At 46.0% G+C, this 15,565-nt stretch overlaps 1 protein-coding gene across 1 annotated transcript in view; it reads right to left on the reverse strand.

The window, feature by feature from the left end:
* The window catches only part of LOC127413523 (MAM domain-containing glycosylphosphatidylinositol anchor protein 1-like), a 272,396-nt gene that overhangs the window by 203,439 nt on the left and 53,392 nt on the right, over positions 1–15,565 (reverse strand). The window lies entirely within an intron of this gene.

Consider the following 15,565-nt stretch of genomic DNA (forward strand, 5'->3'; position numbering starts at 1 on the left):
TGGGGAGTACTGTAACTAACTAATATAAAGAGGGAAACTGCTGTGGAATACTCCACCCAAATTTAACTTGCGTAACCTCCATTCCCTGATGGAGGGAACGAGACGTTGTGTCGATGTAGTGACATTAGGGGTCACTCTTGGGAGCCCGAGACACCTCTGGTCTTTGATAAAAGGCCAATGAAAATTGGCGAGTGGTATTTGCATGCCACTCTCCCGGACATACGGGTATAAAAGGAGCTGGTATGCAACCACTCATACAGGTTTTATGCTGAGGAGCCGAGACAAAGTCCGGCCATTTCAGCGGGTTGTTCAGCGTTGTGGCAGGAGGGACACAATGTCTCGTTCCCTCTATCATGGAACGGAGGTTATGCAAGTAACCAGGACATTCCCTATCTGTCACTCACTTGACGTTGTGTCGATGTAGTGACACTAGGGGTCCCTATACGAAATGCCACAACTGGCTGAACTGTGTTACGTGAACTGGCGGTGTGTGACGGGCAGACCAATGTGTGCCTCGTAGCCAGCGCACCAGGCCGACATGTAACCTCCCCCAACATAGTTATGAGTGTCAAACGGCCCTTTGGGGACAAGTTGACTACCCAAAAGATAGAGACAGGCTAACCCAGTCGTGGTTCTCTTTTTTTAGGGAGTAGAAAAAAAGAAGGGGGATTATCCGACTGGGCCGCCAGGACATATGCTCCCTCCCAAGGGGAGGACACCACGGAGACCACACCTCGCCCAAGAGAGGGGGGTATATTTAAGTGGAAAAAATACGTCACATGGTCTTGCCGACCATGTGGAGAGTCTCATGGTAGATCCTACCCATCGTGGTGTGCTGCTATGGCGGCAACATACACCTTCAAGGTGGAAGGGGACAGCTGCCCTTCCAACCTCTCCTGCAGGAAGGAAAGCACTGATCCGACTGCACATCTCTGGGGGTCTTCCCGTCAGAAAGAACACCACTTAGCGAACAGACGCCACTTAAAGGCATACAGACGTCTCGTAGAGGGGGCCCTAGTCTGAGTGATCGTGTCTACCACCGTGGGTGGTAGACCTCCTAGGTCTTCCACGTCCCATCCAGGGGCCAGACATGGAGATTCCAGAGGTCTGGTCATCGGTGCCAGATGGTACCCCGTCCCTGAGAAAGAAGGTCCTTCCTCAGGGGAATTCGCCGGGGGGGCTGTCGCGAGGAGTGTGAGGTCCGAGAACCACATCTGGGTGGGCCAGTAGGGTGCTACCAGGATGACCTGCTCCTCGTCCTCCCTGACCTTGCACAGAGTCTGTGCAAGTAGGCTCACTGGGGGAAACGCATATTTGTGCAGGCCAGGGGGCCAGCTGTGTGCCAGCGCGTCTATGCCGAGGGGGGCCTCGGTCAGGGCGTACCAGAGCGGGCAGTGGGAGGATTCTTGGGAGGCGAACAGGTCCAACTGTGCCTGTCCGAATCGACTCCAAATCAGCTGGACCACCTGAGGGTGGAGTCTCCACTCTCCTCTGAGGGTAACCTGCTGTGACAGCGGGTCCGCTGTAGTGTTGAGGTTGCCCGGGCTCGCAGCGACTTGAAGTGCTGTTGGCTCCAGTGGAGGAGATGGCGGCGAGTTGTGACATACAACGAGAGCGCAGACTGCCTTGTCGGTTGACATATGCTACCGTTGTCTTGTTATCTGTCTGAACTAACACGTGCTTGCCCTGGATCAACGGCCGAAACCTCCGCAGGGCAAGCAGAATTGCCAACAACTCAAGGCAGTTGATGTGCCAATGCAGTTGCGGGCCGTCCACATTGTGCCCATTGCAAACAGCACCCCAGCCCGTTTTGGAGGCGTCTGTCGTGACCATGACACGCCTGGAGACCTGTTCTAGGAGAACACCTGCCCGTAGAAATGAGAGGTCAGTCCAAGGGCTGAAAAGACGGTGACAGACTGGCGTGATGACCACGTGATGTGTCCCGTGGCACCATGCCCATCTTGGGACTCGAATCTGAAGCCAGTGCTGAAGCGGTCTCATATGTATCAACCCAAGCGGGGTGGCTACCGCTGAGGATCCCTTATGACCCAGGAGCCTCTGAAAAAGTTTCAGTGGAAACGCTGTTTTCTGTTTGAACGCCTTCAAACAGGCCAGCACCGACTGGGCATGCTCGTTCATGAGGTGTGCTGTCAAAGAGACTGAGTCCAACTCCAAACCGAGGAAAGCGATGCTCTGAACCGGGAGGAGCTTGCTCTTTTCCCAGTTGACCCGAAGCTGAGGTGTGAGAGCACCAAGTCCCTGTGTGCTCACAACATATCCCGAGAGTGAGCTAGGATTAATCAGTCGTCGAGATAGTTGAGAATGCGAATGCCCACTTCCCTTAATGGGGCAAGGGCTGCCTCTGCGACCTTCGTGAAGACACGAGGAGACAAGGACAGGACGAAAGGGAGGACCTTGTACTGATACGCCTGACCCTCGAATGCAAACCGCAGGAGGGGTCTGTGTCGAGGTAGAATCGAGACGTGGAAGTATGCGTCCTTCAGATCTACCGCCGCAAACCAATCTTATAATAATATTTATAATAATAATTATAATTAATAATTAATTAAATTTTTTTATAATAATAATTTTTTTTTTTTTTTTCAATCTTGATGCCGGACGCTCGCCAGAATGCGTTTTTGCATCAGCATCTTGAACGGGAGTCTGTGTAAAGCCCGGTTCAGTACTCGCAGGTCCAAGATTTGCCGCAACCCACCGCCTTTTTTCGGTACGATGAAGTAGGGGCTGTAAAACCCCTTCTTCATCTCGGCCGGAGGGACAGGTTCTATCGCGCCCTTCCATAGGAGGGTAGCGATCTCCGCGCGCAAGGTAGCAGCATTTTCATCCTTCACCAAGGTGAAGTGGATACCGCTGAACCTGGGCGGGCGCCTGGAGAACTGAATCGCGTAGCCGAGTTGGATGGTCCAGACCAGCCATTGCGACAGATTGGAAAACGCAAGCCACACATCCAAGTTCCACGCAAGGGGGACCAAGGGGACAACGTCATCGGACGTACCAGCAGGTGGGGCCTCGCAGCGGGGCGGAGCTCGAGGTGCCACACCACGTCATGGCCGTGCTGAGTCTAGGGACATCAAAGCACTTACCTGGCTCCTTGTGACCAGCCCCGGAACAGCCTGAGACAGGGGAGGAAGAGGCCTGTTCTCGTGACCTGTGGAGACTGTCACATCGGGGGCAGATGTGTGCCACAGCTGGGCGCTCAGGGGCGGGAAGACCACCGCTGGAGCGCCAATCCTGCAAGGAAAAACCCATGGACAGTAGTCATGATGACGACGTGCACACTGGGTATGTGACACAGGGAACAAGGAAACCGCTCTTTTGCTGAACTTTTGGGTACCGCAGCCACTTGGGCATGTGGCGAAATCAAACAAAAAGGCAACAAAAGATTCTCCACCCAGCCCTCCTCCGGGGTAAGGAGTGGTCTTCTTACCAGCTCCAGATGAGTGGGTTTCTTCAACCCTGGGTCGCCCGTCTCAGGGGCACTTTGACAACCTCCATGGGTTCTTAGTGACCGACTGGGAGACGGGTGGCATCTGCTTCCTGCAGTGGGCTCCACGCCGGGGCCGGTCTGAAGGTGCGGGCTGCGGCAGAGCTGGTGCAGTCACCGCAGGGGGATGCCCTTGGCGATGAGCAGACGGGGTGCGGGATTTTGATCCATGCCAGGGCAGGATATGCCGGATAGCCTCCGTCTGCTGCTTCACCGTTGAGAACTGCTGGGCAAAGTCCTCGACGGTGTCGCTGAATAGGCCAGCCTGGGAATTGGGGGCAGCAAGGAACCGTGTCTTGTCGGCCTCACCCATCTCGACCGGGTTGAGCCAAGGTGGCACTCCTGAACCACTAATGTGGACATCGTCCATCCGAGAGACCGCGCCGTGACCTTCGTCGCTTGGAGAGCGAGGTCGGTCACCGAGCGCGGTTCCTGCATCAGATCTGGGACAGAACTACCCTTGTGCAGCTCTTTTAGGGCCTTGGCTTGGTGGACCTGCAGGAGAGTCCAGCAGCACTGTAGGCTTTAGCCGTCAGGGACGACGTGAACCTACAGGGCTTGGACGGGAGCTTTGGGTGTCCGCACAAGGTGGCGGCACTCTGCGGGCATAGGTGCACCGTGAGCGCCTTATCCACCGGGGGAATCGCCGTATAACCCCTGGCCACCCTGCCATCGGGGGTAGTGAAGGCGGGGGAACTGAGGAATCGGGACTGGGCAGTAAAAGGTGCCCCCCACGATTTCGTCAGCTCCTCGTGCACTTCTGGGAAGAAAGGCACACGGAGCGTGGCTGCTTTGAGCGGCGCCGCGAGCCCAGGAACCAATCATCAAGCCGCGAGGGTTCAGGGGAGAGCAGAGGATTCCACTCTAGCCCGGCGCTCGCGGCCACCCGGGAAAGCATGTCCGTCATCTCTGCATCAGCCTGTGACTGGGCAATCGTCCCCGAAGGCGGGGGCCCAGCTGAGGCTTCTGCGTCCGACTGGACAAGCCCGCTCTCCGATGCTGCGCTCGAGAGCTCATCATCTTCGCGGGCTCCGAACAAGAGGCCAGACTCGCCGTGAGACGAGCCGGCGGACTCATCAGGAAGCCCGACTGGGGTAGACGAGCGTGCTGGGGAATGGGAGGTCCGTGGGGGGATACCCGGCGGAGGCGAACCCATTGGGGTCCCCAAATCGCCCCCAGTGCTAGCCGTGCTGGCCTCATACCCATAGGTAGAAGGACCGAGGCGGGGAGCCGCTGGGGTGGCTTGCTTTCTTACAAAACGTCTTACGAAAGCAAGCTGCGACCACAACGTTGCCATGGTCATGTTCTCGCAGTGAGAACATGAACCATCCACGAATGCTGCCTCCATGTGGGTCACGCCCAGACACGAAAGACTGCGTTCAGGACCATCCAAAGTTGAAAGATAATGACCACAACCAGGAATAACACACAATCGGAAAGGCATATTTAAAAAGATGCATCTTTAAAAAGACATTCCGTGTGTGCCGCTCTTTTAGAGAAATAAACTCTTTTAGAGAAATAAGCTCTTTCAGAAAATATACTCTCTTTTTTTCTGCCGAAGCACAAAGGGGCGTTCTCTGCAGTGCACCAGTGCAGAGGTGGTAGAAGCCGCTGAAATGCGCCGTCAGATCCAGCAGAGGTGAATGATCAGTAGAAATTCAGCTCAATGAGCATGACCGTTCGGCTCCGAAGAGAAAATCTGAATGAGTGGTTGCATACCAACTCCTTTTATGCCCGTATGTCCGGGGGAGTGGCATGCAAATACCACTCGCCAATTTTCATTGGCCTTTTATCAAAGACCAGAGGTGTCTCAGGCTCCCAAGAGTGACCCCTAGTGTCAATACATCGACACAACGTCGATTGAGTGACAGATAGGGAACTCTCATTACTCCTCAAAAAACACCATAAAGGAAGTCCATACGAAACAGGTGCTATATTACACTTGATCCAATAGAATTTTTCATTCAATTGAAATTTTGTGCAACAAGAATTTCAATGATGAGGCAAACATGAACCAAAAACAATCATACATGCTCATAACACAGTCTTTGAAGGAACAATACATGATAAGGATATTTGAAAATACATTCATGTTCTTTGAGTCAAAAGTGCATTCAACCATCTTTTCCTAGCAGAGTTTGCCAGCTGCTTGTGGTGGGCTTTCCATCACGCTCTGAGCAGAATTCCAACTCATGACCCAGGGGAATACTACAGCCAGCAGTCTGGGCAGCTGAGCCCAATGGTCACTGGCCAGTGAGCGCTATGATTGCAGAGAGGAACTCATGTACTGCGACAGCCTACACACTGTAAACGAAGCACTGATTAGCATTTGAAGCGAGTCTGGAAACAGAAAAAGCCATGAGGCAGAGCAGGATGTCTTTAGAAATGTGTGGAAATCACCAAACATTTTATTTGTGAGTGTAATGGTGTGGTCAGGGCTGAGCGGGCGTCAGAGGCCAGTTACTGTGCTGAAATTAATGACGTTCATTAGCAACACAATGAAGGCTGTGCGCATGCTAACATCGTTGACAACCGGCAGAAGAGAACGAATCTCATATACTCATAGAAATCGCTTATCTCAGCAACTTCTATTCCAAGGTAACCTGCTGTTCAGATATTACCAGAGTTGTGCACCATTCAGAACTGAATTGAGAACATGGCAAGCAAGATGTAGGACTGTAATTCAAATTTGAAAACTGAACATCTGTAAATGTAGCTTTTAATAATGGATTTTTCATATTAATTACTAATAAATATGTTCCCATACACACAACAGTGTGGTATTTCTAGAAACATTAGATGATATTAATAATCAATATTTGAAATGCTACCTATAGAATTTAGCAATTAATTTATCAGCCTGATCTCATAAAAAAGATGTGACTATGGGGACATTTTTGCAAAATGATATTACATGTTTTTACGTATTGCAGCAGTTCCGAAGTTAAATGTCCACTAAGTGGCCCTAAAAGCGAGTTAAATTTTCTCCAAAACGTTCTGAAGATTAATGCAAGCTTTAAATCAACATATACTACCTAACTCCCTATCCTAAACCTTAAACTTAACCAATAGTGTCATAAAAAGCAATTGTGAGATGGAAAAACACAATTGCAGAAGCTGGTACGTCATTTGTGGTGCTTTTGTGACACTTTGGACCATGGAGAAAGAACACGTTATTTTGCTTATAATTTACCACAATGTCTTCAAAATGGGGCCAAATAACAAAACGCAGGCTTACAAGATGGAAACCTTATACAGAATCCCTAAAAAGTCATGTGTTCTTGCCCATTTTGTTGGTGTTGAACTAATGAAATTCCTCTGTTTGCAATTAATTCAAATTCTAATTCAACATCCCATGGGGTGCAGCCAATTCATTTCAAATTCAAACTCATGAATTGAAAGAGAGGCAGTTCTTCAAGGATTCAATACAATTTAAACACAATCTACAGCAGTTGTGGAATAATTCTCTTTTTTTTTTTAAAGGCAAAAATTTGGGTTACAGTGAGGCACTTACAAATGAATGGAGCCAATCCGTAAACATTAAAATACTAAAGTAGCCACAAGACAGAAACAATATGCATGTAAACATGATTTTAGTGTGATAAATTCACTTCCTAACCTCGTCTTTGTAAAGTTATATCCAATTTTACAACTTACATGTTTGATGTAACACCATAAAGCCTAAAAACCCAAAAATGACTGTAAAAACAATGGTTTAAGCAACTTTACAGCTCAAATCATACACAATTTTTAACAGAAGAATTCATGTAATTGCTTTTTTTTTTTTTTTTTTAATTATAAGCTTCCAATTTCTGCCTTAGCCATACAAAGATTGGTCCCATTCACTTCCATTGTAAGTGCCTCACTGTAACCTTGAATTATGCTTTTTTTTTTTTTTTTTAAAGAAAAGGAGGAACGAGTCCAAAAAAAATGTGTTGTTGTTGTTGTTGTTGTTGTTGATGTTGTTGTTTTTGTGGTAATCAACATTATGCCACAAATGCTGTCGGTTGATCTTAACAAGTATTAAATGCAGAATATTCCTTTAAGTTTTTAATTTTGGGTTTCCCAACCTTTTTTGTATGACAAAGATTTTTATTTTTCATTTTAAAGTCACAATTTCTGTTTTATAGGTTTAACAAAGTAAAATCGAAACCTTTCCAAGTACCCCCTGCTGTCGTACCCTTGGTTGGGAATCACTACAGTAACTATATCACCACAAACCACTTCAAAATAACCCTAACAATATAGTTTTAATAGCCTTTTGGCACAGCTTTGTGTGAGTGGCCAGAAAATAGCCCGAGACCCTGTGTGCCTCTGTACGGATGTGCATAAGAGAATATAAAAGCGTGGTCGATAGAGTGGTCTACTGAAAGACAGAGAGAATGAATTTCTCCATGATATGATTATTATTGATCTGTTAAGTGCAAGGTGTGTATATGTGTGAGGTCCTTGCGTTAACAGCTGCGGGTACACCACATAATTTGTGTATGGCTGGACCTCACAAACCCACTTACCCTCTCAGCAGGTGTGAATGTTTTCTGTGTGTGTGGCATGTGTGTGTAAGATTGTTGGACACTCTCCTCCACAGCGGTAAAGATCGCCCGGTATCCAGGATGAGCTCTCTTTAACTCTGCAACAGGGTCAACATCTATCACTGTCACACTGACCCAGTGCATCACGGGATGAAGACAAACCACAGCTCCACATCAGTATGCAGCAGCAGTCGCTCGGCAACAGAAAACACTCTGGGTTGGCTACTGAGAAGAACTAGAAACATCAAAGAAAACCATACCAACCTCAGTCTGGTATGGATTCTTAGATTCTAGTCCTTAACACCACATTAAAAGGGACAGATTTAAGATAACACTAGCTTGCAACTAGCTCTGCTTCAAAACCTAGAGGGTTGCCTTGCTGTCTACTGTCTACATACGCAGTTACCTTCTAAGGAAGCATCCTAACTGAAATGGAACCTCATAAGTGTCTGATTTGGTACGCAAGCTATCTGATCGTGACAAGACTAAGTGTAAAAGCCCTCCCAGAAGCATTTGCGATGGATAGCAATCCAATCACCAAGGAGATGGTTTGAGATGCATACAAGATGTGACTCGCCCATTTAAATGCATCTGGTTGTTTAGGCCACATACGTAAACTTTACTGCTGCCACATGTAACTATGTATGGCCCAACCAGTGTCTCCTTTCATCAAGTAAATGCACAGGCACAAATGAAATGAACCATTGGATCCACTGGAGAGGGGTGTGGTCCGAATAAAGGGTGAAGGCCCATCCCAGAAAATAATGGTGGAAGGTGAGGACCGCCCACTTGATCACCAAGCACTCTTTCTCGATCATGCTGTATTTAGTCTCCCTCCCCGAGAGCTTGCGACTTATGTACAGCATGGGGAGCTGCTCCCCCCCCCCGAGACAGCACATCCTCCAACCCTCTATCTGACACGTTGGTCTGTAAAATAAAAGGGAGGGAGAAGTCAGGAGCATGTAACAATGGTCCGCCACATAGTGCAGCCTTCACTTTTGTAAAAGCCTGCTGACATGGCTCCATCCATTGGACTGGGTCTGGTGCCCCCTTTTCAGTCAGTGGGCTGGTGACGGTCAAATAATTTGGCACAAACCTTCAATAATAGCCAGCCAGCCAGCCCCTAAAACTGTCTCACCTCCTTTTTGGTCTTGGGTCTCGGGCAGGTCGCAATTGCTGTGGTCTTATCAATTTGGGGACGCACCTGTCCTTGACCCAAGTGGAAGCCCTGATACCTTACTTCCACCTGTCCAATAGCACATTTCTTAGGCTTCGCCGTGAGTCCTGCCTGTCTCAGCGACCTCAGGACAGCTCTCAGATGTTGAATGTTCCACTGCCAATCATTACATCAGGTTGACATCAAGATGGCACCATTGTGTGTGGCTTGCCGTCTGTTGTCTGCTATGTCTGTTAGTTTGTTTGTTTGAATGTGTTTTTGGTTTCTTTTATTTTAAGTTGTTTCACCACTATTAGTGTACGATCGGCAAACACTCTTAAATCTTCAAACCGCAACTGATATTTTGCCTAATCAAGTCCAGAGAGGCCCAAATGACTCTCCCCCTCCCTTCCTAGAACCCTTACCGACATGCCTACGCCACCCTCTGTACCTCCTTCCTGGGAAAAAGCACTGGAAAAGACAGGGAAAGCGGGGATGTGTGGCCGTCAAGCTCAAGTTCTTGCTTCGGTCAGGCAGTGAGTCTAGTCTTCGTCTGGACATGTTTACGCGTTATGGTGATTGCAAACGATTCATCAACTGGCGTTCATCAGTCCCTACATACTACTGGAATATCCCCATGGTACCGATCTCATGTGATCAGCTGCCCCTGCACTGCTCGCCTCGCCTGCACCGTGGCGGTGTGTCGATTCATCATCTCTGCCCACTGCGTCAGGCAATGCAGCCGTCCGAGGACCTAGTGCAGATAAATAAGGCCTTGGTCAACATGAGATCCATGGTAAACAAAACCTTTATTCTTAATGACTTTTTTACCTCGCGAGCCCTGGATTTTCTATTTATTACTGAAAAGTGGCTCTCTACTGGAGATTCGTCTTCTTTCTCTGATCTCCTACCACCCAGCTGCAAATTCTTTAACTCCCCTCGAACGGCAAGATGGGGAGGCGATTTGTCTACAATTTTTAAAAAACACTTTCACTGTCAGATTTTACAAAGGAATACATATAACAGCTTTGAACTGCAATTGTTGGTTTTGGATTCTGAGATCCCTCTGGCTGTGGCCTTGGTCTATCGTCCACCAAAATCACATAAAGATTTTCTCTCTGAATTTTCGGACTTCCTGGGGGGTATTATTCCTATTTTTGTTAGACTCTTAATATAGAGTAATAGATTTTAATATTCATGTATGTTGCCCATCAAACTCTTTTGCTAAAGACTTTATTTGACCTAGTGCAGCTTGTGAAAGGCCCTACTCATATACAGGGTCACACACTCGATCTTGTAATGTCACATGGGTTCTCTGTGTGTGATATTGAGATATACGACCATAGATTTTCTGACCATAAACCCATAATATTTAATATATCTCTGACATCAAATATTGTCAAATCCCATATGCCGGCTCACTTGACCCGGATGATATATCCGTTACCACTCCTGCCTCCTTTTCATCAGGGTTTGAGGAGTTTTCTCAATCTTCGGATTTTGCTTCACCTGATCTAAGTCCCAATGAGCTTCTTCATTGTTTTAACTCTGGCTGCACTACTACCTTAGACTTTGTGGCCCCACTGAGGACAAACATCATAAACCTACACCTGAGCCATGGTTGAACAACACCACACGTGCCTTGAGACAGGCATGTAGAAGGGCGGAAAGAAAATGGAAAAAGGACAAGCTTCAGATTTCATCTGAAATTTTAAAGGATTCTCTTTCCAAATATCAGAAGGTTGTGAGTTCAGCCAAGTCTGTGTATTTATCGGCACTTATAGACAAGAACCATCACAATCCTAGAACACTTTTTAATACAATTAATGCTGTGTTAAATCTGGCTGTTTGCATTTATCTACAGAGTGGATAGCTATGTGTGAACGTTTCTGCCAGTTTTTTATTAATAAGGTAACCGAGATTAGGCAGAATATTCACCCTGTTGTTTATGATCCTGCTGTCCCGTCAAACTATACTGGTGTTTTTAGCCAATTTACAACTATTTCTCTTTCTTTCTTGCATGATGTTGTAAACCAACTAAAGCCCACTGGTCCTTCCTTAGATGTTATTCCCCCATGGTTACTTAAACAAGTGTTTGATTGGTCCTACTTTTTTAATTTTGATTAATAAGTGCCTTGAATCAGGAGTTGTCCCTGACTATTTGAAGCATGCCTCGGTACAACCCAGACTTAAAAGGCCTAATCTTGATTCCTCAGTTCTATCAAATTTTAGACCCATTTCTAACCTCCCTTTTTTATCTAAAATACTGGAAAAAGTTGTTCTCAACCAACTTAAGAGATTCTTGGTTGAAAACAAGATTCTTGATATGTTTCAATCAGGTTTTAGGAAATCTCATTCTACTGAGGCAGCTCTCTTAAAAGTTTTAAATTATGTTTTATTAGCCACCGACTCCGGAGATTCTGTAGTGCTAGTACTTTTAGATCTGAGTGCTGCTTTTGACACGGTGGACCACAATGTTCTTTTGTCTCGCCAAGAACAGGTTGTGGGCATAAGGGGTTCAGCCTTAAGTTGGTTTCAATCATACCTTACAAACAGGAGTTTTTCAGTCAATATGGGGCAATTTCACTCTGATGCTGTTCCTTTGACTTGCAGTGTCCCCCAAGGTTCTACTCTAGCTCCCATACTGTTCTCTCTCTATATGCTACCACTTGGTTCTATTTTTAAGAAATATGGTATATCTTACCACTGTTACACAGATGACACACAAATTTATCTTCCTCTGAAACACAAGATCGGCTTAGACCCCATGGTTGCTTGCCTTGTGGATGTTAATGCAAGGGTGTCTTTAAAAAAATTAAGTTTAAACGAGTCTAAAACAGAAATTGTTGTATTTACCCCTTTTGACGCCAAGAGTATAGCCAATTTTAATCTTGACATCTTAACACGCTACCTTAAGCCATACGTGAAAAATCTGGGAGTCCTTTTGGACAGTGCACTAAAACTGGATAAACAAGTTAATCAGGTTGTAAAAGCTAGATTTTATAAATTGTGTGCCTTGGCGAAAATGAAGTCTTATTTCTCTTTTGAGAACTTTGAAAGGGTGATGATCCATGCTTTTATCTCCATTAGGCTTGATTTCTGTAACTCTCTGTACCTGGGAATTAGCCATTCTTCTTGAGCTCACCTTCAGATGGTTCAAAATGCAGCTGCTAGAGTTTTAACAGGAGCTTGAAAGTGTGAGCATATTACCCCTATTCTACAGTCTTTACATTGGCTACCTGTTCGCTATAGAATTGATTTTAAAGCACTCTTATTGGTTTTTAAGTCTCGAAACGGTTTAGCACCCTCATACCTCTCTGTCTTGCTGATAGATTACCACCCAGTGAGAGCTCTTAGGTCTTTCGATCAAAGCCTTTTAGTTGTTCCAAAATCTAGGTTAAAGTCTAGGGGTGATCGGGCATTCACCATAGCCGCTCCCAAACTTTGGAACAGCCTACCAATTAAAATTAGAACTGCCCCCACACTACTCATTTTTAAATCTAAGCTAAAAACATTTCTATTTGATCTGGCCTACAATTTGTGATGTGATGCTTTACTGTATATGCTCTGTTTTTGTGTCATGTGTGAATTTGTGCCTGTCTGATTGTATTTGATGGCAATTTATGTTTTATTGTACAGCACATTGGTCAATGGTAGTTGTTTTTAATAGTGCTTTATAAATAATAAATTGATTGATTGATTGATTACTGAAAATAATGATATCATCAAGATAAGCAGTGGCATAGGCAGAGTGTGGGCAGAGAATTCTGTCCATGAGGTGCTGAAACGTGATTACAAATTGGTGTAATCCAAACGGAGTGGAAAACGCCATTTTTTTTTTCGGGACATGGGAGTTAAGGGAATCTGCCAATATCCCTTTGTCAAATCCAGTGTCGAATAAAAGCGAGCCGTGCCTAACCTATCGATCAGTTTGTCAATAAGGTGCATTGGATATGCGTCAAATTTAGACACCGAATTGACTTTTCTATAATCCACTCAGAACCGGACCGAGCCGTCGCTCTTCAGAATCAGCACCACCGGGCTGGCCCAGTCACTTTTAGATTCTTCTATTACCCCCATATGTAGCATGGCCTTTAATTCCTCCTGAACCGGCAGTGGACTGTGTATCACTACCCCTAGGTTCGTTTCGATATGGTGCTCTATGAGATCCGTATGACCGGGAAGAGGTGAGAACATGTCAGAGAATTCTCCTTGCAACCTGGCAACCTCTGTGACTTGTGACGGTGAGAGGTGGTCTCCGCAAGTGACCGGGATGACTCAATCAGTGGTTTTTAAGTTCACCTCCGGTCCGAGCTCCTCCCTCTGCGTAACCATCGTCGCCAAAGTCACGGGGACCGCATCTCTCCATGGTTTTATGATACTGAGGTAGTAAATCTGACGTGCTCTGCATATATCCATTCGTTTAACCTCATAATCGATTTCCCCAACCCACCGTGTGACCTCAAAGGGCCCTTGCCACTTGACGAGTACTTTAGAGCTCGATGTGGGGAGTAATACAAGGACTTTATCTCCCGGTGCAAATTCCTGTGTACCCCTATTAGACAGCTTTGACGTTCTTGAGTCTGGAGCAAATTCTCCTGTGTTAATTGCCCCAGTGTGTGGAGTTTTGCTCTCAGGTCAGGAACGTATTGAATTTTGTTTTTGCTGTTTGAAGGTCCCTCCTCCCAATTTTCCCGTAGGATGTCGATGCCCGTACAATAATTCAAATGGGGAGAACCCCATGGAGGCTTGCGGGACCTCTCGTACTGCAAATAATAGGGGTTCATGCCACTTGTCCCAATTTAGAGCATCTTCGTGCACAAACTTACAAATCATATTCTTTTATGGTCTGATTAAATCATTCAACCAAGCCGTCCATATGGGGGTGGTAAACGATGGTCCGAATTGATTTAATCCCCAATAATTCATTCAGTTCGCATAGTGTACATGACATAAATTTCGTGCCCTGATCAGTGAGGATTTCTTTTGGAATCCCCACTTAGAAGATTATCCTGAAGAGTGCTTCCGCAACACTACATGTTGAAATGTTGCGCAGAGGCACTGCTTCCGGATATCACGTTGCGAAGTCCACCAGAACCAACACAAAGTGATGCCTGTGTGCCATCTGCTCTAATGGCCCGACGAGGTCCATGCAAATTCTTTCGAAGGGGACCTCGATCAATGGAAGGGGACACAATGGCGATTTTGGGGTGGCCGGAGGATTCACCAGCTGACATTCACGGCATGCAACACACCACCTGCGAACATCCCTGAGAATGCCCGGCCAATAGAAATGGGCCATTAGGCGGTTTAGTGTGTTTCTTGCCCTAAGTGACCTGCCATCGGATTATGATGAGCCGTATGTAATAACATTTCCCGACGGCTCTTCTGTATCAACAACTGGGTTGTATTTTCCTTTGTCAGAGCATCCTGCATAACTCAATAAAACAGATCCTCAATAACTGAAAAATACAGGTATGAGAGTGCCATGACTGGCTGGAGGCATTGACCGTCAACCACTTTCACTTGGTCAAAAGTGTGCCTAAGGGTCTCTTCTCATGTCTGCTCCAGAGGGAAATCCCCTGCAGGAAATCCCTTTAATGGCGGAGGAAGCTGCGGCTTCCCCCTCCCTTGTGTCATCCTGACAAGGAGCTGATGTAGATGGCCCAGGCTCTGCCTACCCAGTCATTGAATTGCCCATCACACCGATACACTTTATTACAGGACCCATTAACACAAATTCCCCTCAATAAAGTTGTAAATTCCAGCCAATTCGTACCCAAAATTAGTGGATGGGTGAGGCGGGGTCTAACCGCAGTCTTGACACTATGCTTTTGTCCCTGAAATTGAATAATAACGTACACTAAGGGGTAATCGTGAAAATGCCCATGCACACACCTCACCCTCACCCAGCGTGCTGCATCCAAATCCCCGCCTTGAACTAACATAAATCTCTGCTATTTCTCAACCAAACAGGGTACACAAACACACTCAGGATCAGCTTTTCTCTCTGGGCTTCCCATCTCCATCCAGTTAAGTTTGTTACAACATTGTATTTCAGAGAACAGGCAATATGTGTGAGTTACTGAAGCCACCTACTGGTCATTATTGTCATTTCATGCGATAGACATTTTTTATTATTTTTCCCCCAGCAGATAGCAGCAGATGTTCCAAACACAAACAACTGTGTAATTTAGTAATTCAAAAACATAGCTTTAAAAAATCTTAAATACCAATACATTTCCAAATGAAATGCAAAAGTTTAATTCCATATCATACATTTATTTAAATGTATTTTTTTTAAATAATATATATATATATATATATATATATATATATATATATATATATATATATATATATATATATATA

Source organism: Myxocyprinus asiaticus, chromosome 23, assembly GCF_019703515.2.
Source record: "Myxocyprinus asiaticus isolate MX2 ecotype Aquarium Trade chromosome 23, UBuf_Myxa_2, whole genome shotgun sequence".
In the NCBI taxonomy this organism is placed as follows: Eukaryota; Metazoa; Chordata; class Actinopteri; order Cypriniformes; family Catostomidae; genus Myxocyprinus; species Myxocyprinus asiaticus.